Here is a 26,218-nt window from a genome sequence, read left to right as displayed (position 1 = left end):
GGGATATTAACACCCTATCGATTTCAATGGATAGATCTTCCAGAGAGAAAATCAACAGAGACAGCACCCTTAAACTACACACTAGATTGAATGGACTTAATTGATATCTTCAGAGCATTTCACCCTAAAGCAGCAGAATATACACACTTTTCAAGTGCACATGGAACATTTTCTAGGAGACACCACATGTTAGGGCACAAAACAAGTCTCCATAACTTTAAGAAGACTGAAATCATATCAAGCATCTTCTCTGACCACAATGTTATGAAAATAGAAATCAATCACAAGAAGAAAACTGGAAATTACATAAATACATGGAAACTAAATAACAGGTTATTAATGAATGGATCAAAAATGAGAAAAAGGGAGAAATAAAAATATACCTGGAAACAAATGAAAACGAGGACAAAAAAATCCAAAATTTGTGGGACACGGGGAAAGCAGTACTAAGAGGGAAATTCATGGCATTACAGGCCTGTCTCAGAAAACAAAATAAAGCTCAGATAAACAATCTGACTTCACACTTACAGATACTTGAAAAAGAACAACAAACAAAACCCAAAATAAGTAAAAAAAAAAAAGGAAAGAAATAATGAAGATCAGAGTGGAAAAAACAAAATACTGTCTAAAATTGGTTAATAAATTGAAGAGCTGGTTCTTTGAAAAGATAAACAAGATTGACAATTTTTTAACCAGACTCATATAGAAAAAAGGAAGGAAGACCCAAATAAATAAGATCAGAAATGAAAGAGGAAAAATAACAAATTCCACCAGAGAAACATAAAGGATTGTAAGAAAGTGCGAACAACTATATGCCAAGAAATCTGGACAACCTGGATGAAATGGGTAAATTCCTAGAAACACACAACCTTCCAGAACTAAACCAGGAAAAATCAGAGAATCTGAATAGACAGATCACATCTAGAGAAATTGAAATAGTAATAAAAAAATCTCAACAAACAAAAGCCCTGGACTAGATGGCTTCATGGGTGGATTTTACTAAACATTTGGAGAAGAATTAACACTTCTCCTCAAACTATTTAAAAAATATTAAGAGGAAGGAAGGCTCCCAAGCTCATTTTATGAGGCCAGCATAATACTAATTCCAAAACCTCATAAAGACACTACAAAAAAAGAATTATAGGCCAATATCTCTGAAGAAAATAAACACTAAAATCATCAACAAAATATTAGTAAACCAATTATAGCAATACATCAAATAAATCATACATCATGATCAAATAGAATTTATTCCAGGAATGCAAGGTTGGTACAACATTTGCATATCAAAAATGTGATACACAACATGAACAAAATGAAGAATAAAAACCACATGACCATATCAATAGATGCAGAAAATGCATTTGATAAAATCCAGCACGGGAATAAATTCAAAATGAATTAAAGACTTAAATGTTAGACCCAAACCCATAAAAGGTTTTGAAGAAAATATAAACAGTAAAATCTCGGGCATTGCCCTGGCTGGTGTAGCTCAGTGGATTGAGCACGGGCCTGAGAACCAAAGGATGGCAGTTCCATTCCCAGTCAGGGCACATGCCTGGGTTGCAGGCCAGTTCCCAGCAGGGGACGCATGAGAGGCAACCATACATTGATATTTCTCTCCTTCTCTCTTTCCCTTCCCCTCTAAAGGTAAATAAATAAAACCTTTTAAAAAATCTCGGACATTGCTCATAGCAATATTTTATCTGATATATCTCCTCAGGCAAGGGAAGCAAAAGAAAAAATAAATGCGACAACATGAAACTAAAAAGTTTTTGCACAGCAAAGGAATTCATCAACAACCACAAAAATACCCACAGATAGGGAACATATTCGCTGACACATTTAATAAGGGGTTCATACCCAAAGTTTGTAAAAACTTACAAAACTCAACACTAAAAAAACAAGTTATTATTGTCAAAATTTGGGCAAAGGATCTGAATAGACACTTCCCCAATGAGGACATAAAGATGGCCAATAGGCACATGAAAAGATGTTCAATTTCACTAATTAGCAGAGAAATGCAAGTTAAAACCACAATGAGATATCACCTCCTACAGGTCAAAATGGCTATCATCAAACAGCAAGTGCTGATGAGGATATGGAGAAAAAGGAACAATTTTGCACTATTGGTGGGAATGCAAATTGGTGCAGCCACTGTGGAAAGCAGCATGGGATTAGCTCAAAAAAATTAAAAATGGAAATGCCTTATGGACCAGTGATTCCACTTCTGGGAATTTATCCAAAGAAACACAAAAACACTAATAATTCAAGAGAACATAAGCACCCCTGTTTTCATTGCAGTGTTATTCACACTGACCAAGAAATGAAAGAGGCCCTAGGGGCCATTAGTAGATGAGTGAATAAAACATCTACGGGACTTTCACAGAATAGAATACTGCTCGACCATGTAACAAAGATGAAAATTGTATTCTTTGTGACAGCATGGATGGGCCTAGAGAGTATTATGTTAAGTGAAATAAGCAGTAAGGGGAAGACAAATACCATATGATTTCACTCATATGTAGAATCTAATGAACAAACTGAACTAACAAGCAAAATAAACATACTCATAGACAGAGAGCAGGATGGCAGCTAAGAGGATGAGAGATTAGGTGGTGGAGGGATTCAGCAAAAAGGAAAAAAGACTCATGGACATGGGCAACAGTGTGGTGATTGTGGAGGGGAAGGGGTATAAGTGGGATAGATGTAATACAAAAACTACTGCCTTGGCTGGTGTAGCTCAGTGGATTGAGCGCAGGCCTGCGAACCACACGATCATGGTTCGATTCCCAGTCAGGGCACATGCCTGGGTTGCAGGCCAGCTCCCAGCAGGGGACTCATGAGAAACAACCATACATTGATATTTCTCTCCTTCTCTCCTTCCCTTCCCCTCTAAAGATAAATAAATAAAATCTTTAAAAAAAAGAAAAACTACAAAAATATATTATTCAAAAAAAGGAATTATGCCCTAGCTGGTGTGGCTCAGTGGATTAAGCGCCAGCATGTGAACCAAAAGGTCACTGGTTCAAATCCCAGTCAGGGCCCATGCCTCCTAGGTTGTGGGCTAGATCCCCAGTTAGGGGAGTGTGAGAGGCAATCAGTCAACGTATCTCTCACACATTGATGTCTCTCTCCCTCCCTTTTTTCTATCCCCTCCCATCTCTCTAAAAACAAATGAATAGAATCTTCAAAATTTAAATTAAAAAGGGAATTAACACCTATCCTTCCCAAACTCTTCCAAAAAATCCAAGAGGAGGGAAAACCCCCAAGCTCAGTTACAAGGGTAGAATTACCCTTATTTCAAAACCAAAGAAGGACACTACAAAAAAAGTTATAGGGAAATATCCCTGATGAACATAGATGCAAAAATCCTCACAAAAAATTAGAAAACCAAATTTAGCAATACATTAAAACTATCTTATGCCATGATCAAGTGAAATGTCTTCCAGCATTGCAAGGTGGTTCAATATCAGAAAATCAATTAACATGATTCATCATACAAACCAAGTGAAGGATAATAATCATACAATTATATAAAAATATATAAAATATTGCCCTGGCTGGTGTAGTTCAGTGGATTGAGCTTAATTCAATGGGTTAAAGTGCATAATTGGGAATAAATTGAACCATGGATATAAAAGACTTATACTTGGAAAATTATGAGACACTGAAGAAAGAAATTGAAGACAATAGAAATAAATGGAAGCACATACTGTGTTCATGGATAGGAATAATTAACATCATTAAAATGTCCACACTACTAAAATCAATCTATAAGTTCAACAGAATTCTTTTCAAGATACCAGTATTTCACAAAACTGGAACAAATTACCCAAAATTTGTATGGGACCACACAAAAATTTATGTGAATGTATGAATGAACCATGGACTTGGACAATGGTGTGGGGATTGACTGTAGGAGTGGCAGGTGGGCTGGATGGAGGAGTGCTAAGGGGGGGAAATGAGACAATTGTAATAGAATAAAAATAAAAAAAAACAAAATGAAATGGAAAAAACAAAGAACACAATAAGTGAACAAACAAAACAGAAACAGTCTAATTGATACAGAGAACAAACTGAGGGTTGTCCAATGGAAGCGGAGATTAAGGGGCAGGGTAAAAAATGTGAAGGAATTGAGAAGTACAGATTGGTGGTTAAAAATACTCATGGCAATGTAAAGTACAGCATAGGAGATATAGTCAATAATATTGTAATAACTATGTATGCTGCCAGGTGAGTACTTTAAATATCAGGGGAAACACTTTGCAAAATATATGATTTTCTAACTACTATGCTGTACACCTGAAATTAATGCAAAATAACACTGAATGTCAATTATAATTAAAAAATAAAAACAAAAAATAAAACTTCAAAAATATACATAAATATGCCCTGGTAGGTGTGGCTCAGTAGACTGAGTGCCAGTATGTGAACCGAAAGGTTGCTGATTTGATTTCCTGTCAGGGCACATGACTGAGTTGTGGGCCAGGTCCCCAGTTAGGGGTGTGCGAGAGACAACTAATCAATAAATGTGAACAAATACTAAAGCTTTACAGTGAGAATAATTAGCAGAATTATTTCCAATTCTTAAACTATTTACGAAGACAGGGATAGTTTAGTACTATCAATATAGGTTTCTTTTCATCTGTAATAAGTATAAAATAAGCTCTGTTATAAATTCATTTATTTTTACTTTAAATTTTCTGCTATCTTTAAAATACTTAATATTAAAATAATAGACATTTCCTAATCAAAAAAGAAGGACAAATTGGTAGTCACAAAATAGTCATGGGATGTAAAGTACAGCATAGGGAATATAGTCAACAATATTGTAATAACTATGTATAGTGCCAGGTGGGTACTAGAATTATCAGGTGGAATCACTCTGTAAGGTGCATGATTGTCTAATCACTATGCTGTACACCCGAAACTAGGATAAAATAACATGGAATGTCAACTGTGATTGCAAAATAAAATAAAAAATAAATGTAAATAAATTGCTCCTATAGAAAATTTTTTATGATCAATAAAAGTTTTTTTATGAAATTTGCTATAAATAAGATATCTAGAAATTATAATATTGTATAAAGTGCTAAGTCTTGCTGTTCCAAAGGGAATTTTGAGAATAAGGTCAATGAAAAATAAACAGCAGCAGCTTCTACCCTTTAAGCCAAAATATAATAGCTCAAGCCCAAAAGCTACAAATGAGGTGACTTTTACTATAATAAAAACAAAATTACAAAATAGTCATCCTCCCTTAAGGTATTCTCTCAGTTGTCCAATAATTTAATCACGTCCTTTGACTATGTTGAAATAATTTTGCTAAGAAAACTATGTTCTACAGTAAAGATTGCTTCTAGTTTCCAAATTCCAGGTTCTCACTGCTGCCAGTGTAATAAATGATTCTTCAATCATTCAGTGAAAAAAAAGAAAAAGAAACCAATGCTCTACTCTAATTAAGTGTTATGCTAAGGGTCAGCATCTGTAGCACATGGGCCCAATTCAGGCTGCTGTGTTTTTATAAATAAAGGTTTATTGGAACAAAGCCATGCCCATTCAGCTATGTGTTGTTATGGCTGCCTTTGCAGTACAAAAAGGAGAGTAGAATACTTGTGATAGAGGCTGTATGGCCCACAAAAACTAAAATATTTACTCTCTACATCTTCATAGGAAGAGTGTGCCAACACCTGCAATCCACTTGCTGCCTAAAATCAAAGACACTGTACTTAACCTATTCGTGGGATACCCTATTTTAAAAGATTGTCATATTGATTCCATCTGTAGATTGGTTGCAAGAAAATTTTTTAGCAGAGAGAGTCCTCTTTATGTACCTTGCCCATGCTTATTCTTTTTCAAAATAATGGAAATCAGCATTGTGACACTCTACATTGTAAAGTTGGCCAAATTTTTAATTTGGGGTGAATGTAAACTTTGCATAACAAAGGGATATATAGAAAGCCTAGTCTACATTTAGCTGCCTTTACACTATTATTTTACTTAAACAAAACTTAGTATAGTCAAAGTCAGCTTTGTGGGGGTCCACCAGTCTCTTAGGAGATTTGCTGTAAAAATAATATGGCTGAAACATATTTGCTGTTCAACATTCTTTGTAAGGTTTTGAAAACTTTGAGAATCACAGCAATGGCGTTTCTTGAAATACTGAGCAATGTGCTGTGACACTGTTGAGTTTCATAAACATTCTCCCCAAATCAGAATTGACAATCAGTTTTTTCTCTTTATATAGCATTTTTAAATTTTATTTTAACCATTGTTCAAGTACAGTTTTCTGTCTTTTTCTCCCATCCCAGCCCACCCACCCACCCCTTCCCACTTCCCTCCCATTTCCATCCTTGTTAGTTTTTGTCCATGTGTCCTTTGTACTTGTTCCTGTGAATCCTTCCCCTTTTCCCTTGAAATTCCTTCCCCTCTCCCCTCTGGACACTGTCAGCCTGTTCTGTATTTCAGTGTCTTTGGTTATATTTTGCTTATTTATTTGTTTTGTTGTTTAGGTTCCTGTTAAAGGTGAGATCATATGGCATTTGTCTTTCACCGCCTGGCTTATTTTCACTTAGCAAAATGCTTTCCAATTCACAATCAGTTTGATTCAACTCATAGCTCATCCTTCTAAATAATGTGGTTTGGAAGATAAGGAATATAAATGAAGTAAAATACTGGCTGAAATAACTGGAAAAACAGATAAAAGAAAGGAATTGGGGCAAAATCTCTATTCTGAGTATGCAAGGCTTCCAGATGGAGCTTTGCTATAATAAGTAATTCAAAAGCTATAACTTAACTTATGTCAAAGAGTCTTTGATATAAAAAGCTGGAGGAGAGAAAGTCAGAAAGATTAGTCTGGCTTGTTTTCTTCTTCATGGACATATTCTAAAGTAAAGTTCCAACTAATATTATTCTTGGTTATTTAGTTTTATTATATCTACAACAAAAATAAAGTACTCTCCATATTTTTCACAATAAGTTACAAGTTTTATATATATTTTCAAATAAAAGTGGTAGGGAAAACTTTTTAACAATGGAATCCAAATAAATGCTAGCAAAGTTTATAGTCTTGGCACTAAGGAAGTGAAAATGTTTAAAGGGCAAGTAAGTGTATCACAACAAAACAACATACAATGACATAGCTTCATGCATTTCACTTTTCAGTTTTTCTCTGAGAGGAAAAAACAAAATGAAATGTATTCCTAGAATAATGTGGTGATTTGAGACCTCTAAGTTCTAAATTGTGTTATAAATATATTTAAGTATATGCTAACCTTTTTGGAGGAAAAGAAAAGGAGGCTTTTACCACAGTCCTTGGGAGGTTGCTTACAAATATGCTTTGACACTGAGCAAGGCAACAGTATCAGAGCACATGTTAGAGCAAGACAATAGGACAAGTCTCAGGGTACCAGAAGCCCCCTTACTGTGTCAGTTGTTATTTGGAGAACCCAAGAAATGAAATGCCACTAGGTTAAGTGTGGTGTAATAACACATCTCTACTGCCCACAGGATTAGGGACAAGGAGAACTAGAGTTGCAGAATGGGCAAGTGCACTTAAATTTGAGTGCTTTCCACCAGCCACTGGTGAGGGGCTTTGGGCCATGTTCACAGAAAGGAAGACAGGACAACTGAACACTAAAGGCAGAAAAGGAACACTATCGAGTTCTTCTGGGCTCTGCATTTAAGGTAAATTTCAGTTTGCACAAATTAAAAAAAAAAACTTAGGTCTTTTCAGGCACAGTTCCAGCTACAAGGGGTGAAAAAAAAAACACATGAACCAACAAATGTGATAAATGGGATACAAGATGTATAATATACGTATGGCTAGAAACATATTAACTTGTTACTCTTTATCCACCACAGTGCATAACAATGTCTTATGTATGAGATACTTAATAAATATTTATAAAAGTGAATGGAGTTCAATTTTCTAAAGTAGAAGGCACAGATTCAAAGTCCACCTTGGAATAAATATTCTTTTTTCAGTACAGACTTGCTATAGGGTACATGAAACATGGGAGGAGGCTGGTAAACATAAATTTCAAGTACTACATCAAAATGACACTGATAAATAGGATCAATTAATATAGCCATTTGCAAAATCCCCTACACTAAAACAGAAATTGAAAAATAAGGTGATATGCACTTAAGATACAAAGTGTCAAATAAGATACACCCTGTGTTAAGGTATTATCACATCGCCAAAACTGTTTTTTTCACCTCCAGTGCTTTCAAAAACATTTACAAAGTTTTCTCAGATAAAAGACAAATAAGAAATCTTTCATATTTCAGAGACAGTTTTTGAAAATTATAAAAATTATTTCTTTTTTTTGATTGATCATTTAATGAGCTTATAACCATAAGTTATTGTGCAACACAAGAAGGAGTAAAAAAGAATCTCACAGTTAAATACTTGATTTGCAACTTTTTAAAATGTAATACTAAGAATGGTAGAGATATATCTTGAGTTTTCTCTACCTTCCATATTTATTTTTAACATCTAAATCTCTGGTGTACAGGGCTAAAAGAAGCCCTTTAGAGACACTAAGTCCTAAAAGGATGCAGTGACCCCACTTTGTGTATAATTTATACTTTAAAAGATATACTACAATTTATAGAACTTTGCACCAAAAGAACTTTGTATTTTTTGCATCTAAGAACTTTGCATTTTTAGTATGGTAACTAAAAATGAAATGATGATATAATAGCAACTAACTATACAACACTCTAAGACTATTTTTACCATAATGACTTATCTTGATGTATTGCATAAAATAATAAAGACCAAGTTCTTCCACCCCCCAAAAAGTTTGCACCTAGGTTTGCAAGCATAAGCTCAGAGTAAAATAGCACTGTGAAAGGAGATAATCAACATCACCTCCTCTAATTTTTAGAACCCTAACAACAATATTTCTTTAGTGTAATCCATGCCTGAGCAACATCCAAAAAATAAGTTTATATTTAGTAGAAATGTGAAGGATGTAGCTCTTATACTGGCTACCAGAATAAGCCTTCTCAGATCTGGAGTAGCCATTTGCTGACATATGTAGTGTCATTTGAGGGGCACTTTGGGGAAATTGGATCCTACACACTTGAGTTGCTCACCATAACTCAATCCTGCTGGCTCTTCTTAAGGAAAAATGAACAGCTGACTTCGATTGAGGCACTCTGTTGTGTCAGAAAAAATAACATCTATAGGAATTGGTTTATATTCCTATAAACTGTACTCTTTCACCACTAAGCTGAAAGCTAAACATATGACTGGTCAACTCTGATGGAGCAGAGATGGGGATGGGAGAAGGGGGAAGCTGGAACATGGTTCATATTCAATTCTGTTTAACTGTGTGTATTTTTTAAGTATGCTTAGGTGTAGCTGAATTTTATAGTATCAAACTATTTTAGGGGATGTGTCAGGTCACTCACAGACGACTAAGTGCATGGGTGGCAAATTATAGATGGAAAATAGCAAAAAGCAAAAAGAAAGAAAAAGCACAGATTGAAAGGCACACTATTTAGACAAGAACTGGTCAGCAGAGAGGCCAAAAAAGTGAAGGAGTAGTTATTCTGTGGGAAATGATTAATTTTTCTGTTGCGGAGGTGAGTAAATGAGAGATTATCCTTTGAGCTTTCAAATAGGGAAAGACTGCACAATTTGAGAAGGAGAACCAAGTGACACAAGTTATATAAAGTGGATAAAGTCTTTTTTTAGGGCAGTTAAGCTCACAACGTGGAAGTGATGAAGATATACAGGAGTTTTGACGCTTGATTGAATTGTTAAAAGTCAAACCCAGTAGCCAAAAGGTGAAAACAGTCCAAATATTTATTGACAGATAAATTTAAAAAACAAATACATGCAATGGAATATGATTCAGTCAGAAAAATGAAATGAAATACTGATACATGCCATGACATGGATGAACCTGGAAAACATTCAGTTGAAGAAGACTGATTTAAAAAGTCAGGTAATTTTTTATGAGGTTCCATTTGTTTATTTTTTTTCTTTACATTCCTTGCTCTAGAGGATATATCAGTGAAAATATTGCCGCATGAAATATCTGAGATTTTCCTACCAATGTTCTCCTCTAGGACTTTTATGGTGTCATGACTTATATTTAAGTCTTTTATCCACCTTCAATTTATTTTTATGTATGTTGTAAATTGGTGATTGAGTTTCATTTTTATTTTTTCATGTAGCTGTCCAGGTCTCCCACCACCATTTGTTGAAGAGGCTATTTTTACTCCATTTTATGCTGCTGCTGCTCCCTTTGTCAAATATGAATTGACCATAGAGGCTTGGGTTTATTTCTGGGATCTCTGTTCTCTTCCATTGGTCTGTGTCTGTTTTTATGCCAGTACCAGACTGTTTTGATTACAGTGGGCTTGAATACATAGTTTTATGTTTTATATAGTTTTATTGTGATTCTTCCTACTTTTTTCTTCTTTCTCAAAATTGCTTCAGCTATTTGGGGTTTTTTATGGTTCCATATAAATTTTTGAGGTGTTTGTTTGATCTGCAAAATCTATAAAGAACTCACAGAACTCCACTCCAGGAAGTCAAACAACCCAATTAAAAAATGGGTAAAGGACTTGAACAGATGTACCTCCAAGGAGAATATACAGAGGGCTGAGAGATATGAAAGGGTACTCAGCATCACTAGCCATCAGAGAGATGCAAATTAAAACCACAATGATATGCTACTTCACATCAACAAGAGTGGCCACCATAAACAAATCAACAAACAAATGTTGGAGAGGATGTGGAAAAAAGGGAACCCTAATGCACTGTTGGCGGGATGCAGACTGGTGTAGCCACTGTGGAAAACAGTATGGAATTTCTTCAGAAAACTAAAAATGAAACAGACTTTTGACCCAGTGATCCCACTGCTGAAATTATACCCTAAGAATACTGAAACACCAATTCAAAAGAACCTGTAAACTCCAATGTTCATAGCAGCACAATTTAAAATAGTTAAGTCCTGGAAGCAACCAAAGTGCCCATTAATAAATGTGTGGATTAAAAAGTCTATGGTACAGTTATACAACGAAATACTATGCAGCAGAAAGAAAGAAGGAGCTCCTACCCTTCATGACAGCATGGATGGAACCGGAGAGCATTTGCTAAGTGAAGTAAGCCAGGTGGTGATGGACAAATACCACATGATCTCACCTATAAGTGGAACCTAATCAACAAAACAAACAAGCAAGCAAAGTATAATCAGAGACATTGAGATTAAGAACAAACTAACAGCAACCAGAGGGGAGGGGTGAAAATAAGGATAGGTCCATCAAGAAACTTGTATAAGGGATACACGGACAAAGCCAAAGGGGGTAGGTTCAAGGGTAGGTGGTAAGGGTGGGTGGGGCGAGGGGCAGAGGTGGGATAAAACTGGAAACAACTGTACTTGAACAACAATAAAAAAAGATCAAGTATTGTATGATTCCTTTTACATGAACTGTCTAGAATAGGTAACTCCAAAGAAGCAGAAACTGCGCTAGTGGTTGCCAGGGGCTGGAGAAGGGGAATTTAGGAACAACTGCTTTAGGGATATGGAGTTTACTTTTAGGATGATGAAAAAATTTTGGAACTAGATAATTATAATAGGTTTACAATGTTGTGATACACTGCATTGTTCACTTTATTTTTGAAGTATTTTTATTGATTATGCTATTATAGTTCTCCCAATTTTTCCCCTTTATTCCCCCTCCACCATGTACCCCGCAACCCTCCAGCTTTCCCTCCCATCAGTTCATGTCTATGGGTTATACATATAAGTTCTTTGAGTTCTCTGTTTCCTTTACCATCCTTAACCTCTCCCTGTCTACTTTATGCTTATTATTTATGCTTCTTCTTCCTAGTCTCTGCCCCCGCCATTTCTTTCTTCCCCCTCCCTACTGAAATCTATCTATGTGATGTCCATTTCTCTGATTCTGTTCCTGTTCTAGTTGTTTGCTTGGTTTTTGTTTTCATTGTTTTTCTTTTCTTTCAGGCTCATTTGTTGATAGGTATGAGTTTGCTGTCATTTTACTGTTCATATTTTTTATATTCTTTTTCTTGGATAAGTCCCTTTAACATACAATATAATAATGGCTTGGTGATGACGAGCTCCTTTAGCTTGACCTTATCTGGGAAGCAGTTTAACTGCCCTTCCATTCTAAATGAAAGCTTTGCTGGATAGAGTAATCTTGGATGTAGGTTCTTGCCTTTCATGACTTGGAATACTTCTTTCCAGCACCTTCTTGCTTGCAAGGTTTGTTTTGAGAAATTAGCTGGTAGTCAAATGGGAACACGTTTGTATGTAACTGTTTCCTTTTTTCTTGCTGTTTTTAGAATTCTCCCTTTATCTTTAATCTTGGGTAACTCAATGATGATGTGCCCTGGTCTGTTCCTCCTTTGGTCCAACTTCTTTGGGACTCTCTGGGCTTCCTGGACTTCCTGGAAGTCTATTTCCTTCCCCAGATTGGGGAAATTTTCTTTTTTTTTTAAAGATTTTATTTATTTATTTATCTTTAGAGGGGAAGGAGAGAGGGAGAGAAACATCAAAGTATGGTTGCCTTTTGTGTGTCCCCTGCTGGTAGTTAGCCTGCAAGGAACCGGCCTGCAACCCAGGAATGTGCCCTGACTGGGAATCGAACCGAGACTGTCTGGTTCGCAGGCCCGCGCTCAATCCACTGAGCTACGCCAGCCAGGGCCTGGGAAATTTTCTTTCATTATTTGTTCAAATAAGTTTTCAATTTCTTGCTGTTGTTCTTCTCCTTCTGGCACATCTATAATTGGGATATTGGAATGTTTCAGGCTGTCCCAGAGGTCTGTAACTCTCTCTACACTTTTTTGAATTCTTCTTTCTTCATTCTGTTTTAGTTGGATGTTTATTTCCCCCTTTTGTTCCAAATCATTGCTTTGAGTCCTGGTTTCCTTCCTGTCACTGTTGGTTCCCCGAATATTTTGCTTTATTTCATTTTGGGTATCTTTCATTTGTTTTTGAAATTTTCAACCAAGCTCAATCAGTCTGTGAGCATTTTGACTACCAGGGCTTTAAATTCTCCATCAGGTAGGTTGGCTAACTCCACATTGCTTAGCTCTCTTTCTGAAGTTTTGCTCTGTTCTTTCATTTGGGCCATATTTCTTTTTCTCGGTGCAGCTGATAAGTTGTAAAGAGGTGGGGCCTTAGATATTCACCCAAGCATGGCAAACCTTTTTGCTTCTCCATGTGGGGGCAACTTTGCCTGCAAAATCCCCTTGTCTACCACAGATGAAAGTGAAACTACCAAGACATGATCTGCTTGGGGAGGAAAGATGGCCAATCCCTCAAAAGGGAAGGGTCAAGAGCCCCTTCCTCAAGGGGCTTTTATTGGATTCATTTGCATGAGAATACAGGTTAGGATCAAACAGTAGATAGCATTCAAAGAACTATGAGGGTTTATTCTCAGTCAGCGTCAGATAGCTAAAGAGCCATAAAACTTTGAGGAACAAACGTCTTGCTTGGACCCTTACCATTTAAATGAGCACATTCTAAACAAAGCAGGTTTCACAGGATTTTACATATTCTTTCTTAGGCCTAATCACCCCAGATCCAGATCTAGCCAGCAAAGGGCTGCACCACCTGCCCCATCATAGGTTTTTAGGCTCAAGTGATTTAGAGCCAGAAAGTACTTCACCCGGATGGAAATGGGGACTTGGGCTATGTCAGAATAGCCAGGGGGCAAGGGTCCATCACTCCCTCTTTGATGCAGCCCCCCGAGTCCTTCCATTATGGCCTCCCAAGTGATCATATCTGGCTTAAATTGACCCTCCTCTGAGGGGTCATACTTGTCACAGACTAACCAACCAAGCATTGGGGGCAGGGGATGAAGCAGAGACAAGCTTTGTCTCCTTAGTGGCTCACATTCTGGAGGCTGCTCACTCAGCCTTAGCCATGGGGGGCAGTTACAACCCCTGAAACCATGCAGAGCAGTTCCCAACAGTGCTGCAGCACTGCCTGTTGGGGAGGGGCCAGAGAGGGAACAATGCAGCTCATTTGCTCATCTCTAGCCCATTTTTCAATGAACTCTTATGTGAGACTAGGAGTTTCTCCCACTGCAGCAACCACCGTAGTCCACAGTCAACTCTGAATCTCAGTTTCCCATTCAGCCAACCCCACTCACTCAGTTTGCTGCCTAGTCAAGGTTTTCCTCAGCCCATCCTGCCCACTCAGTTTGCCATCTCACTGTGAGTTCTTACTGATCTGGTTGTTCTGATTGGCTTTTTAAAAAATTTCTTGGTTGTTGAAGTTCCATGCAGTTTGATTTTCTGGCACTTCTGGTTGTTCATTGATTTCAGATTGGTCATTACCTTCCTTTTGGTTGTGCGAGAAAGTGAAGGGCTTCTACTTATGCCTCCATCTTGGCCAGAACTCCTGAATTGTTCACTTTAAAATGATTAATATTTTTTTTAGAAAAATCCTCACCTAAGGATAATGTTTTATTGATTTTAGAGAGAGAGGAAGGGATGGAGAGGGAGAAAGAGAAACATCAATGTGAGAGACAAACATCAATCAGTTGCCTCCTACAGGCTCCCAGACTGGGGATGGAACCTGAAGCCTTTTGGTGTATGGGACAATGCTCCAGCCAAGTTAGCCACCCAGCCAGGGCTAAAATGATTAATATCATGTGGATTTCATCTCAATAAAATTTTTAAAGTTTTACTCAAATCACAGGAGATTTCAACTCTAATTTTCAATATTCAAGGTCACTTAATTCTTCCTAAGTTTGATTTACATAAAAATCAGAACATAATAATGCTTAAAATTAATGACAACAGGAGTTAATTATTTTTAAATTTTTGTTTGTCTGTATGCCTCGATGTACTTGTATACTTAAATATAAAGAATATATTTTATTTAATTAATAATATGTAGTACTTGAAGTGCAAAAAAAAGAAAACTAGGCCACCTGCTTACACCATACACAAGAATGATTTCAAAATGGATTAAAGACTTAAATGTAAGACTTGAAACCATAAAAATCCTAGAAGAAAACATAGGCAGTAAAATTGTGGACATCTCTCTTAGTAATGTTTCTTGTGATGTATCTCCTCAGACAAAGGAAACAAAAGAAAAATAAATGAATGGGACCACATCAAAGTAACAATTTTTTCCACAGCAGAAGAAACCATCAACAAAATGAAAAGACAGTCTGCCGAATTGGAAAACATATTCTCCAACCATATAACTGATGAGGGGTTAATATCCAAAATTTATAAAGAACTCATACAACTTAACATCAAGAAGACAAACAAACCAATTTAAAAATGGGCAAAGGATCTGAATAGACACTTATCCAAAGAGAACATACAAATGGCCAATAGACATAAGAAAAGATGTTGAATGTCACTAATCATCAGAGAAATGAAAATTAAAACCACAATGAGATATCACCTTGCACCTGTCAGAATGGCTATCATCAATAAATTAACAACACCACCAGCAAAAAACAAGAGTTGGCAAGGATGTGGAGAAAAGGGAACCCTTATGCACTGTTGGTGGCAATGCAGATTGGTGCAGCCACTAAGGAAAACAGTTTGAAAGGGGTCTCCAAAAACTAAAAATGGAACTACCTTATGACCCAGAGATTCCAATTCTGGGAATATATATGAAGAAATCCAAAGCACTAATTCACCCCTAGGTTCATTGCAGCTTTATTTATAATAGCCAAAATCTGGAAGCAACTCAAGAGCTGATCAATAGATGAGTGCATAAAGAAGTGGTGGTACATATCTACAGCAGAATATTACTTGGTTATTTTTTTAAATTTTTACTTTTTGCTACAGAATGGATGGACTTAGAGCAGTGATTTTCAACATTTCTCATTTCATGACATTATAAAGTAATTACTAATATTCTGTGGGACACTATATATATATATATATATATATATATATATATATATATATATACACATACATATATATTGCTGACCTGAAAAAAATAGGTATAATTTTGATTCATTCACACTGTATGACTACTGTTCTATTGGCTGTTGTCATTTTTTATTTATTTGACAATCCAAGGGGAAATAGGAGAGTGCTCCTGACTAATGAGTCAGGTATTACATGTTTTAAAAATTCTTGAAGCATACCAGTGTGCCTGTCAAGGTACATGGGTTAAAAATTTTTGACTTAGAGGGTATTGTGCTATGTGAAATAAGATAGAGAAAGACAAATACTACATGATTTCACTTATAGGAGAAATCTAAAGAATATGATAAATGAACAAACAAAATAGAAACAGACTCACAGAAAGTATTCCAAAATATACAAAGAACTCACACGACTTCACTCTAAGAAGACAACTAACCCAATTAAAAAGTGGGGAAAGGACTTGAGCAGACACTTCTCCAAGGAGGACATACAGAGGATCCAGAGACACATGAAAAGATGTTCAATATTGCTTGCTATCAGAGAGGTGCAAATTAAAACCACAATGAGATACCACTTTACACCGGTGAGAATGCCTATCATAAACAACAAATGTTGGAGAGGCTGTCGGGAAAAGGGGACTCTAGTCCACTGTTGGTGGGATTGCAGACTGGTACAACCATTATGGAAAATAGTATGGAATTTTCTCAGAAAACTAAAATTGGAACTGCCTTTTGACCCAGCAATTCCACTGCTGGCATTGTATCCTAAGAACCCTAAAACACCAATCCCAAAGAACCTATGCAGCCCAATGTTCATAGCAGCACAATTTACAATAGCCAAGGGTTGCCTAGGTGCCCATCAGTAAATGAATGGATCAAAAAACTATGGTACATATACCCAATGGAATTCTATGCAGCATAGAGAAAGAAGGAGCTCCTACCTTTTGCAACAGCATGGATGGAACTGGAAAGCATTATGCTGAGTGAAATAAGCCAGGTTTTGAAGGACAAATCCCATATGATCTCACCTTTAACAGGAAGCTAAACAACAAAACGAATAAGCAAGCAAAATATAACCAAAGACACTGAAATAGAGAACAAGGAGACAGTGACCAGAGGGGAGAGGGGAGGGAATTTCAGGGGAAATAGAGGAGGGATTTAGAGGAACACATATAAAGGAAACATGGACAACAACTAAGAAGGGTGGAAATGGGAGGGAGGGGGGAGCATGGGGGGTGGGGTGGGATGGGATAATAGACAGAAAACTGTACTTGAAAAAAATTAAATAAATTTGAAAAAAGAAAATAGACTATTATTGGGGGAGGAGGGGACTGAGTAAAAGCATGAAGGGATTACGAATACAAATTGGTAGTTACAAAATAGTCATGGGGATGTAAAGTACAGAATAGGGAATATAGTCAATAACATTGTAGTGACTGTGTATAGTGTCAGGTGGGTACTTGAAATATCACAGGGAACACTTTGTAAAGTGCATGGTTGTCTAACCACTATACTGTACACTTGATACTACTACAAAATAATATTGAATATAAACTGTAATGGAAAATTACAACTTCAAAAAAAGGATAAATAGTAGTAGTCAAAATATTTAACAACTTATACAGCATCAACACTGACCAATGGATGTTGATACTATGCCAGCTATCAATAACCAGTAGACAAATGTTTTTACTCCCTTTATCTCTATAACAAAATGTGATAGTTAATTTTGTGTGTCAACTTGATGGGGGTCACAAAGTGCCCAGATATGTGGTCAAACATTGTTTCTAGGTGTGTCAGTGAGAATGTTTTTTGATGAGATTACCATTTGAATTAGTAGACTGAGTAAAGCAGCCTGCCTTACACAGTGTAGGTGGGCATGATCCTATTAGTTGAAAGTCTGAATAGAACAAAAGGCAAAAGAAAGAAGAATTCGCTCCTTCTTTCTCTGACTGTAAGAGCTGAAATAGGGGTCTTCTGCCCTGAAGTTAGGAATTGTACCACTGGCTCTCCTGGTTCTCAGGCCTTTAGACTTAAAAGGGTAAAAGCCAGAGCCATTGCTATTGCAGCACCATTTGCTGAGAAGACCTGTGACCTTGTTAAACATGACTGCCATTTTACTCTTCTGAGCTTGTCCCCAGGACTGGAAATTACTGAAAAGGACAGAAGTAACCACTCTCTATGGCCACATGCAGAACATAACATTGGAACAAACTACAACCTTGTGTTACAGTGCCCCAACTGCCCAGGGGGCATACCACAGCACTCCCCACCTTTTAAAATCTATTATAATCTAATAAAATCTCAAAGCCCCCACTCCTCAATGCTGGTATATGTCTTCACACCATGCCCCTCTCCTTTCTTGGAGAGTGAATAAAAACTTTATTCTCTATACTTTATACCACTGGCTTTCCTGACTCTACAACTTGCAAATGGCAGATTGTGGGACTTTCCAGCTTTCATGATCACTTGAGCCAATTCCTCACAGTAAATCTCTCTATTTACCTATCTACACATATACACACAAGAAAAAACAACCTGTAATAATCCTGTGGAACGTGGGCCCCTTGTAACACAGGCTTCCCCCACTAGGTGAGTGTTCTAGGAACCTATCTGTGAAGGTGTACCAGCTGTCACTGTACTAGTGAGAGGCTGCATTTGGCTTCAGTGAATTTTTTTGAAGACTCACCATGTTGGACTATTTCATAATGGGTGATTTATGAGCACACCTGCCCACACTGTGCTGAGTGTTCAGCAGTTTTTGAAAAAATATGGTATGACCCCCATGCCCCACCCTCCCCTTTCCCCCAATCTCATCACAAGAGACTTTTGTTTTGTTTCCCTGGATGGGAAAAGTCCTCAAAGGAAAATGTTTTGCATTTGGAAGAAGTGAAATGAAAAATGGCAGAAGCACTAAAAGGCATCAAAATCAACAAGCTCAAAAACTGTTTTGAGCAGTGAAAAAAAACATCTCAATATGTGTGTTGCATCAAATGCAGAGTAATTTGAAGGTGACTGAATTTTAAACGTGTAACAATAAATGCACAATATTTATAAATAACTTCTGTTTTGGGGGGTCCCCTGTCAAATATATATATATATGATATGAACCAAGCATTCATATATATATTCATATATATATTCATATATATATATATTCATATATATTCATATATATATTCATATATATTCTGTTTCTCTGGAGAATTCTAACAAACCAAATGGAAATCTTAACTGAGCAAATAATGAAGCTATAACCAAGGCCCCACCATCTCCCCTATGACAATGCGTTAGATTTACACACCTAACATTCAGTAGAAAATAGCTTCAGGAATAGTGGTATTGAAAGCCATGTCATACGTATTAGTAAAGTGTTATGAACTTAATGTTTGTGTCTCCTCACAAGTCACATGTTGACTTCCGCCAAGATGGAGGCATAGGTGGAAACATTGTCTTTCCTCTAACAACCAAGTTTAAAGTCAATAAAGTTTCAGTAACAAAAACACAGCCAAAACACAGAAAATTGAACTATATGAAAGTCCAACAACAATGAACCATTCAGCCAGACCGGTAAGAGGGGTGGAGCCAGCAGCAGAGTGGGGTTGGGCAGGAAAGATCTCCTAACCCAGGCATGCAGACAGCCATGGGCAGATCCCAGGTGTGGGGTAGCAACAGGCAGACCCAGTGAGGGCGCAGGGTGGCAGGCTGACTGCGGTCACACATTCGTAACCAGCAAAGGAGCAAGCAGTGAGACAGACTGTGCAGGCCCCAGTGGCAAGAAGCAGCAGAGGGGACCACCATTGCCCATCTTGGACCCCACCCCTACATACAGCATCATAACCCAGTGACTGAGTTGTCCCGCCCTGGTGAACACCTAGGGCTCCGCTCCTCATATGTAACAGGTGTGAACAGACCAAAACATGGCTCAACTCAAAGCCCCAGAGGTGATAACTCTAAGTGACCAAGAAATAGCCAACCTATCAGATGCACAGTTCAAAACACTGGTGATCAGGATGCTCACAGAACTGGTTGATTTTAGTCACAAATTAGAGGAACAAATGAAGGCTAAACTAATTGAAATGAAGGGAGATGCACAGGAAAACAATAGTGATGAAAAGGAAACCATAACTCAAATCAAGGGAGTGGACGAGAAGGAAGAAAAAAATGACCAAAAAGAAAAGAATGAAGAAACGAGAATTCAAAAAAATGACAAGAGGCTTAGGAACCTCCAGGACATCTTTAAACGTTCCAACATCCAAATTATAGGGGTACCAGAAGGGGAAGAGAAACAGCCACAAGTGGAACACTTATTTGAACAAATAACAAAGGAGAACTTCCCCAATCTGGCAAAGGCAATAGACTTCCAGAAAATTCAGGAAGCTTAGAGAGTCCCAAAGAAGTTGGACCCAAGAAGGAACACACCAAGGCACATCATCATTACATTACCCAAGATTAAAATGAAGGAGAGAATCCTAGAAGCAGCAAGAGATAAGGGGACAGTCACCTATAAAGAAGTTCCCATCAGACTGTCAGCGGATTTCTCAAAAAAGACATTACAGGCCAGAAGGGGTTGGAAAGAAGTATTCCAAGTCATGAAATCCAAAGACCTACAGCCAAGATTGCTTTATCCAGCAAAACTTTCATTTAGAATGGAAGGGCAGATAAAGTGCTTCTCAGATAAGGTCAAATTTATGGAGTTCATCATCACCAAGCCCTTATTATACGAAATGTTAAAGGGACTTATCTAAGAAAAAGAAGATAAAAAAATGAACACTGAAAGGACAGCAAACTCACAGTTATTAGCAACCACACCTAAAACAAAAGCAAACTAAGAGGACAGCTAGATCGGGAGCAGAACCATAGAAATGGAAATCACATGGAGGGTTAGCAACAGGGGAGTGGGAGGACAAGGGAGGAGAAGGTACAGAAAATAAGTAGCATAGACAGTAGGTGGAAAATAGACATAGGGGTGGGCAAGAATAGTAGGGGAAATATAGAATCTAAAGAACTTGAGACACATGGACATAAACTAAAGGGGGAATGGTGGAGGAGGGGGCATGCAGGATGGATGAGAATGAAGGGGGAATTAGAACAACTGTAATGGCATAATCAATAAAATATATATTTTTAAAAAGCCATAAGTTGAATCCCTAAATTCCCACTGTAATGGTATTTGTAGGCATTGCCTTTGGGAGGTAATTAGGCTTAGATGAGTTCCTGAGGGGAGGGCCCTGGTTTAATGGGATTAGTGCCCAGATAAGTAGAAATGCTAGAGAGCTTGCTCTCCCCTCCCCATTCCACTCTAACACAAAGAAGAGGTCTTATGAACACGCAGTTGAGATGGTGACCACCTACAGACCCAGAGAACAGGCCAAAGAACAAAACCTACCCTGATGTTCGACTTTGCAACCTCCAGAACTAGTGAGTTGTAAATAACAGAAGTTTAATTTTTTCATTCCTAAAGTTAGGAACATTAAGTTCTTTCCAGTAAATTGCTTTGAAGAAGCTTGTTTTGACCTTTCAAACTCATTAGCAAATAGTTTATTGCTTGGCTTAAATGCTTCAATGACCTAGTGCTTTCCCTTGCACAGTCTATAACAGGGAAAATCACTAGTCTGTATGTCATTCTTCACTTTCTTTTGTAAAATTTAGCCAAGAAATACAAAGAAAGGGCATCCACCTATCTTTGTCTAAAACTGATATGTGGATTTGCTACAGAGGGCTGAAGTAATAGATCTGGAAGCCATTTCATTATCTCTTCTTCTCTTTTCTTACTTGTCACTGACAAAATACAGTCATGCTATGATTCATATTGTTAAGACTTATATCAAGATGACCTAATTTGTAGCAGTCTGACCAGGGAAATACTAATTCTGTTTAATCTGTAAAGCTTTAAATAATTTTCAGTAAAACATAAAAAAATGAAAATCTTTACAATTGATTTGTCTCCTGTATCTTTAAGGCCCAATTCCTCTTCTAAAAGGAGAAGAACAATAGTTTGGCCAAAATTTGTGGAAAGTAGACTTACTGCATTTAAAGCAATGTTACTCTTAACATATATAAAGGATACATGGACAACAACTGAGAAGGGTGGAAATGGGAGGGGGGGACATGGGGATGGGATGGGATGGGATTAATAGACAGAAAACTGTACTTGAAAAATAATTAAATTTAAAAAATTGGAAAAAAATAAAGCAATGTTACTCTCGTATAGATTTTTGAAATTAGCTTTCATCTAAAGTGCTTTAAAAATCAATGATTTACTTTTTAATTAATGTTCTACATACCATTCATTTTTATTTTAAAATATTATTTATGTGGCATCATGTAGTGGCAAATATAATCAAACAGCTGGCTTTTTTACCATTTCAATAAACTGTTACAATTTGGAAAAGCAAATTGGAGGTAATGAGTGGTATGTTGATTTGAGAGAGGAGAGTGAGAGATTCTCCATGCTGTATAGTAGATTACCCAATCCTAGTGCAACAGGCAATGGAGTGGTATTGTCTGTGGAAAAGACCACATAGAAAATTAAATTAAATTGAAGTCTCCATATAGATGAAATGAATGCTGTAAAGAATAATGTATACAAATATAAGTAAGACATTATTGAGTTTGATGGTCAATGAAATGCATGAATTCAGAGGAACATTTAACCTTGTATTTGGATTTCCCATCAACCTTTTAAAATGTTGTGTGGCTTTCAGAAAGCATCCTTTTGTAACAGGGTGCAGCCAAGGAGGGCCCCAAATGGGGATTTGTAATGAGGTCCAGAACTCAGGATGTCCAGGAAATATTATTATATGTATATGATGTCCTCATCCCCACAAGCTGAGCTTCAGGGACATTGAGAGTTGTTTTGAATAAAAACAGTGTTGTAGATAACCTCTAGAATGGCCATTTAACATATCTATAACCTTTAACTGATCTATGACATCTCTCTGGTTTCATAGATACATTAAATAGCTGTGGCCATGCCTCGAGCCAGGGTATGGGAGTGACTTCAACCTAGGATGTAACTGGGAGGTAAACCCTCTGGGTACAGCACCTGAAAAAGCTTGCAGATGATTGGCTCCATGTCGTGGGGCCATGCCTGCCTGGACTTACTATGGCAGCCCAGTAAAGCTGGAAGAATACGGGAATGCTGGCAGGTGTAGCTGATTGTGGGAGGAGTCGGAAATGGGGCTGCAGAAGAAGATTGGCACTGGGATTTAAACCTGGTGTGGCAGCCTTTCTATTTTGGAGGGACTACATGGCTTTGGTGAAAGTTGGGACCATGCAGCTTTAGGGTGCTCCCTTTTTGCCATGTGGCTTAGTAAGCAGGAGAGCCTTTGCCTAGAAGAAAAGGGGTGAAAGAATTATTGCTGGTGGGGCATGAGAAGGTGCCACATGGTTTTAGATTAACTGGAAATTGCAGCAGCAACACAGCTGATGATGCCAAAACTGAGGGGCTACCTAAACTACTTCTTTTCCTGAGATACGGTGTCCCAGACTGGTCAGAGGGGAGAAGGAAGGACTGTGCGTTTGTGGTATTCTAAAGGACTTTAGTATTTTTGAATGAAGACATTAAGTCATTACTCTAAATCTGTATAAGTTTTTAAATAAATAATTTCTTTCCTTTTCACAAATCTCTGGCATTGAGAGACATCTTTCCCTGGTGGTGGGCAAAAAGAATCTAGTATAGGGGGGAATCCCCAGAGCACAAGGGTGGGTCCATTCAGTAATAGTATATCATTCCCTCTGATTCTGTTCTCTAACACTTCCTTTATGGACACAATACTGTTGTATTCTGTGGTTATAAACTATTATTAAAATAAACATAGATTCAAATAATAAATTTTAAAAAGCATACTTTTATATAAAGTATCTCAATCAGTTGGGAGATAGTTTGATAAGATGGAGGGGCATTGGCTTTGAAATCATGGAAACAATTTGTGGAACTCAGGTAAGTGATTTAGCTTTTATTACTCTGTTTCTTCATCTGTAAAATGGAGATAATAATGATATCTACCATTTAGACCTCAAGAGTATAATATAAATTAATATATGTAGAGTGCTTAGCACGTACTAAGCTAAATAAATATTTTTCAAGTGCCTCGATTATAAGTAAATTTAACTTTATTTTATCAGAAGCTTCACTGAGGAATTTTAGTAATATTGGTGTATTCTTTTTAGTATACTTGCCATATCTTTTTTTCGAAGTAACAAAAATGGTGGAATTTCATATTTATTTACAGAACACTGCAAGATATGAAATTCCACATAGAAATAAGAAACCCACTGAGAGGAGAAGCTTTATAGTGTTCAAGCAAAGTTTTGTTGTTAAAAGTGTTAAACTAACAAAATCAATTTTAAAAGAGTTCTTAGTAGAGAAACAGTAAGACAAACTCACACCAAACACAGTACACAGAAAACAGCTTTTCATGCCTCAGCTGTACAATTTAAAAGTTAAAGGTCCCAGGAGTGCCATCCTGAACTTGCAAGGTGTAGCTGTCAGAGGTAGTTTCTGGAACAACATTTTGGTCTTCCTGTTCCTCTACAGGGAACTACTTCTCAATCAAGTTTAATGAAGCTTTGTACATAGACTATTTTTTATGATTTCATAGAGCTTCAATTTATCCTAATTTCCACATTCTTTAATCATTGTACTAACTTTCTCAGTTTTACCTAGTTTCTCACCAGCCTGAAAGATATTTGAAATGCATACAGAATCACCAGAATAATTTTGGTATCTGTTGCAGTTAACAGGTTCACCGATGGCTCTATTAGCCATGATGAATGAGGTATACAATCTGTTCAACTGTTCCATCACTTGTACAGTTGGTCACAGCTCATACAGCTTTCTTTTGTCTTAAAGTTTGTGTTAGAGAGAACAACAATGAGGAATGGGACTAATCCATGATTCACTACTTGCTGTGTCTGGTTCTGGCAGCCAGCTGTGATGTTTGACATTGTCCATGTAGCTTCCTTCTGGATGTTAGTCTTAGAGTTCATTAGTAGTCTGGGAAAGATGGGAAGTGCTCCTGCATCGATTGCAACTTGAATCTGTTTATCTGTTGAAGTGACAGTTTTTCCTATGGTTCTTAGTGCAGGAATCACAATTGGCAATTCAGTAGCTTCTAGGAGCTTCACAAGTTAGGGCACCACTTCTGTTTTCACAACCATTTCAGTTCATTCATTTGGACCTTCAGTAAAGTAGGAAATGGCCCAGCAGTTATCTGCTAATGTTTTTGGATCATCATAATGCAGAATACGAACTAAAATAGGAAGAATCTTCTCGACAGAGGAGGTGCAGTATTGTGACAAAGATTTGAAAGTGTCCAGGTAGGATTATATGAGTAACCACATGCTAAAAATGACATCTCAGAAACTGCAAGAAGAGCCAGCAATGGATCAACTGCACCATACTTGATTACCAAGTCTCAGAAAACTGAACCATGACCTGCAATATTTCTTAGAGCCAGTATGGCTTGTTCACTGATGTGAACATGGGGAGATGCTAACAGATAAGTGAATTCTGGGATAGCACCTGCATCTACTACAGCCTTAGTCTGTTCTGATGTCCCAGAATAAATGTTAGTGAGGGCCTAGGCAGATTCAAACTGAACAGGACTATAATCAAGTTTGCCCAAGAAGAACACAAACTTTGGAATCAAACCAGCCCAGATTATGTTGTTTATGGGTGGCTGTTTTTCCCTACAAAGCAGTTTCCTTGAGGTCTGAGTAGCTCGGACCTGGCTTTCCAAATTGTTGGTATTTATGCCTTTGACAGTGTCCTCAACAGACCAATTTGCAAAGCCCTGGGTGTTGCAGGTTCTCCTCCACCCCTGCAGTGAACAAGTAGCATCATCAGGATACAAACTGACATTTCTCATTTTCAGCATCTGGTCATCCTTCCTAGATTTCCTCAGCTCCACATTAACTTCTGTTCAGTGACACTTCATTTCTGTACTCTTTTCCCTTGTTCTTGGATCTATTAACATGGGCAGCTGGGGAATTAACATTCTTATTGGTGCACATAGTTATGAGACAGGGAGATAGCTGCACATTTTGCTCAGGCTTTCACAGGAGACAGTGTGGTGTGAACAAGCTGTGTTTTGGTTGCTCTGAAAATGACCACTACAAGATAGTATATTTGCAGCATCTTTTATGTTTCCCTCTGCACCACTCCCTTTGTGACTCTTGTTTATCTTCTTAGTTTCTTTTAGTGTATTATTTCTTTACTTGCTTGATTTATCAATGGTATTTTTATCCTGAGGGCTACTGCTCCCTTTCTATTTCACCTTTCTCTTCATCCATTCTCCTATTATCTCCAGTCTTTCAT

At 37.4% G+C, this 26,218-nt stretch overlaps 1 pseudogene; it reads right to left on the bottom strand.

Annotated features, from left to right (window-relative positions):
* Window positions 1-24,335: 24,335 nt before the first annotated feature.
* LOC118982608 (importin subunit alpha-1-like) lies at window positions 24,336-25,914 on the bottom strand (annotated as a pseudogene).
* Window positions 25,915-26,218: the final 304 nt, after the last annotated feature.

The sequence above is a fragment of the Sturnira hondurensis genome, unplaced genomic scaffold (assembly GCF_014824575.4).
Source record: "Sturnira hondurensis isolate 20B ecotype Veracruz unplaced genomic scaffold, ASM1482457v3 Scaffold0025478, whole genome shotgun sequence".
In the NCBI taxonomy this organism is placed as follows: domain Eukaryota; kingdom Metazoa; phylum Chordata; class Mammalia; order Chiroptera; family Phyllostomidae; genus Sturnira; species Sturnira hondurensis.
This window is presented reverse-complemented; position numbering and strand designations above follow the sequence as displayed.